Below are 4,831 nucleotides of genomic sequence, written 5' to 3'. Positions count from 1 at the left end.
CGGGGGGAAGAGCCTGAAAACGTTCATGTGGGACATGCACAAAGTAAAAGGTCCTCCCCCTCCGCCAGCTCTGTTTGCTGGGTGCTCCCCGGGGTGGGGGGAGTAGTGGAGGTCTTGTCCTTTCTCACGTTGATACGGTGTAACCAGGAGGTGTTTTGGGTGGGCAAAAAAGACAGCTGAAGTCCTGCTGCCCAAGCCCCAGCAAGTGGAACTGGACATTTGCAGATACCTGGCTGATGACTGAGCCTGGAGACAGAGTGAAGAGTACTTGTCAGCAGCTTACCGACCCATATCCATACTGGCTCTTTACTAGGATGCTGTTCCTAGATGTTGACTGTGCGAGCTCTCTTGACAAACGTGCGCTGATTTGGTAGCGTCAGTGACACTGTAACTATGATGGTACCGGGAAATGTGCGAGGCAACCATCTTTGTGGGCAATACATTTCTTGGACCAATTGCATAGCTGGGATAGACTCAGGCAAGCTTTTAAAGAAGCTTCCAAAAGGTAATCTGAAGAAGAACGCATTGCACTTGAAATCCTGTCTCAGTCCATCCCAGCCATGCAGTTGGTCCAGTGAAAGACGTCATCTACAAAAATCCTTACTTCTGATTTAGTTTTTTCACAGCAAATAGGATCACAGGACAGTAGGGCTGGGAGGAACAGATGCATCCAGCCCTGGATGTATGTGTTATAGCCCTGTGCTCAAGATAGGCTTGTCCCTCCCAGCCAAGTGTCTGTCCAACCTGCTCTTCAGTGTTTTCAAGGATGGCAGTTCCCCAGCTTCTCTCAGCAGCCTGTTTCAATGCTTGACCACTCTCAGTCAGAAAATTCCTCTTGTTCTCCAACCTAAATTTCCTCCACTGCAGGTTAAGGCCATTGCTCCTAGTCCTGTCTCTCTGTGGCCATAGAGAAAAACCTATCTCCATTCCCTCTATACTTGCCCTTCCGGTATTTGAAGACTGTTATCAAATTCCCCCTTAGTCTTTTCCAGACTAAGTAGTGCTAGCTCTTTCAGTCTTGCCTCAGAAGTTATGCTTCCCAGGCTCCTCACCATTTTTTCTCGCTGTGTGAGGCCCAAAACTAGACACAGTACTCCAAGTGAGGACTCACCAGTGCCGAACAAAGCGAAAGAATCACTTCCCTCAATTTGCAAGTGACTCTCTTGCTAATCCAGCCTGCCTTTGGGTTGGCGGGGGAGGGGGTGGCACAAGAGCACACTGTTGGCTTATATTCAGTTTATGGTCTACTACAACTCCCAGGTCCTTCTCTGCACTGCTGCAGCCTTGCCAGTCATTGCCCAATTTGTATTTGTATGTGCAAATACTTTGTGCTTGTCCATGTTGCATCTCATCTAATTGATTGTGGACCATTTCTCTGGTCATTCTGGATCCTAGGTCTTTCCTCCATAGTGTCTGCAACCCCACCCAACCTGGAGTCATCAACACATTTGCCAAGCTTGTGTTCAATCCCATCATCCAAATCATTAATGTAGCTGTTGAACAGTACAGAATACCTCCTCCCAACTAAACACTCAGCCATTGAACATTGCTCGTTGGTATGAGTCTGCTTAACTCTCAGTGAGACGAAGCAATTTTTGCAGCTTGGTCGTGGCACAAAGAACCAGTTTTGTGGCTGTTTCCCTGTGGGCCCCACCCCTGCCACTTATTGGTATAGAGGTATATACTGTATAATTTAATAACAAATTCCATGAAAATAAATTATATAATAGCTGTATAACAGAATTATCAAAATATTCAATCAAAAGCTCCATTTAAATATATCATAAATATAAATGTATGTACAATATGAATTTTAACTATCATAATTTATTATTATATGTAGCATTCTACAAAAAGTAGAAATACTAATTAATACTCAACTTAATAGAAACAATTAATTTTAGTTGTTCAATGCTAGCATGCAGCATTTACCAGCAGTTGCAACTGACATTCTCTGTGTCTGCAGTGTGAAGACTTGTCCATAAACTGAGAGGACATGATCACACTCAAGTTACTGAGTTGGTTGGAACTGTAAACCAGCATTTTGCCAAATTGTAGAGATTTGGAAACTAATCACAAACAGAATCCCCAAACTCAGTTACATTCAAAGGAATCTGGCATTCTTTTACAAAGCTTGTGTAAGCAGCACGTTCATTGTCATGCTCTTTGTGCCATTCTGTGATTCAGGGTATGATTTAATTAGCTGAGGGTCAAAACTCAGAAAAGGCACTCGATTTAGGTAAAAAATGTAAACAGCACCCAAAAAGGTAGGCAGCTGATTGTTTTAATTGAGGTGGTAGTGACTGATTGTATTTGTGGTACTGATTTAACTTTGTAGCTATTGCCTGGAACAGTTTTTGTCTGCACTGCTTTTCAGTTTGACAGTCTGAAATGTGTTACGATGCCGTATCTCTGACCTTGCTTATCAAATCCATCAGTTTGTTATGTGCTTGGTGAATCAAAAGCTGATGCCTTTTAAACCATGTTAGAAGCTCCATGAACCGTATCACATTTTCAGCCACAAACCTAACTTGATCTTCAGTGTCACCCTGCTTTAAAGATTGCATGGTTGAAGCATGCACTGTGTGCCAGGTATGACTTTAAGCTCATCACATACAAATTTCTGGTAGCACTTAATATTCTTTGCATGGTAATGAACAGTGTTAAACCATGAATTCCACCTTGTAAGCAGTGGTTCTGGTGGAAGTGACACAGTTGCATTTACATCCCCATTTTGATTGGCGATGGACTTCCTGTATTGAAGCTTACAGCCTGGACAATGTTTGAATGCATTTTTAAAAGAGGAAACCAATCTATCCACGTCAGGAAAACGTGTGCACCAGATATCACTTACTGAAGAAAGAATGGATGTGTTGTAGGTAATGTCAGTTACATTGCACATCATTCCATAGAGCACATCAGAGAAAGCTTTGCACATATACATGGCATTATCAGACCGAAAGCTGACATTTTGCTGAATTCTAAGCCATAGTTTACAACAGACTTCATTACAGCTTGTGCTACGTTTGAAAAATTACAGACGTGAGTTGAACCAGCTCTGTTTGAAAAACAGACAGGTCACGGTCTTTCCAGCTCCCAAATAAAATGTGGCTTATGTAGTTATCCTCTGCATCTGTTGCTTTGTCTGCCATAACTGAAATTGATTCATATTCTGCCAATGCAGATTTTGTAGACTGAACATGCAATGTAATTACTTCTGGTAGATAATTCTGGTGAAGTTTGTTTCCACATGGGAAACTGCCAACATTTGGTAATGCGCTTCTTGAAGTACTCCCTAAATTTCCAGTTATCAGGGGTTTTTTCTCCAAAAGTAGGCTGGCAGCAGTGAATACCTCCACCAGCTGGAATGTAGCTTCTTTTGTTAAACTGGTTTCCCTGGTTCTTTTAAACATCAAAGACATTGTGTCTTGTTTTGTGTTCTGACGTTCAGCCTCTGCAGAAACCTTTTGCTGTATATAGAATTCATGCTTTAAGTGGTGTCCAATGCTGTTTTTCCTTGATACATCCAGAGTCATGTTGCAAGATGAACAAAACTATTTATTTATATTTAACAGCCACTTCACTATATCCACGCTGTATCAGGGAGCTGCTGGTCGCATGTAGACGCCTGCGGATGCTATAGTGTCATGTATAGACACACCCAGTAACTCAATCACATGATCTGTGGCTACAGCGATTGTCACATTGTCTTTATACTGCAGAAAGCATTGGGACATTCTACAACAGTGTATTATATTAATATAATGTTATATGAATAATACACCGGGGGGGTAGATTGATTTTGTGGGAAATTGCAGCCAATGCAGTATTTCATGGCAATCATGGACAATGCTTTCTTCGTGGCTTCCGTAAAACTGCAAAACAGTGAAGAAGACTACTACTTATTGAGCATGATGATCCAACCGGTTATGTATCCATGTTTATAGTACTTTTATCTAGTCTGTATTTCCATAGTTTGTTAAGGAGAATGTCATGGGAGACTGTCAAAAACTGTGCTAAAGTCTGTCGCATCTGCTGACTGCCCCCTACCCCATCTACAAAGGGAGGAAATCATTATAAGAGAAAATCAGATTGGTCAGGCATGATTTGCTCTTAGTGAATCCATACTGGCTGTTCCTGGTCACTTTGTCCTCCTCTAGGTTCTTCTGGATAGAGTCCTTAAGGACCTGCTCCATGATCTTTCCAGGTATTGAAATTAAGTTGATAGGTCTGTAAGTCCTTGGATCCACTTTCTCCCCTTTGTTAAAGATTGGCACTCTGTTTACCCTTTTCCAAACATCTGGGACCTCACCCAACTTGCAGGAGTTCCCAAAAAGGATTACTAATGGTTCTGAAATTCCCTCAGCCAATTCTTTCAGTACCCTAGGGTGCATCCCATATGGCCCTGCTGACTTGACAATATCTAGCTTCTCTAATCCCTAACCTGTTCTACTTCAAGGCATTGGTGTCCTTCCCTGTATTTGCTGCCAGCTGCATTCACTCACCTGGAAGTTCCAGCATGAATTAATTTATGATGACAAAAAATTGCAATCAAGTGTCAGAGCATGTGTCTGATTATTTCTGTGTGTCCCTGATTCTACCTTCTCTCATTCTTTCGTGGTTGTGCTCTCTTCTGGTGTGGTTGCTGTGGGAGCTTGATGCCGAATTATATAGGACTGAATTAAGCACAGGCTCAGACCTGTTCAATTTAAAACTTTTATTGTTTCACAAAGTCATAAACTAAAGGAGGTCTGTTGGTTCATGAGGTTCCCAAATCAAGCCCTTGCTCTCTAACCTGGAGGCTAGGTGCGGCTGCCTGATTCAGTAGTCC

Source organism: Crocodylus porosus, unplaced genomic scaffold, assembly GCF_001723895.1.
Source record: "Crocodylus porosus isolate Cpor-Errol unplaced genomic scaffold, CroPor_comp1, whole genome shotgun sequence".
NCBI classification, from domain to species: Eukaryota; Metazoa; Chordata; order Crocodylia; family Crocodylidae; genus Crocodylus; species Crocodylus porosus.
The sequence above is the reverse complement of the archived record's forward strand: the minus strand, read 5'-3'. Positions refer to the sequence as shown.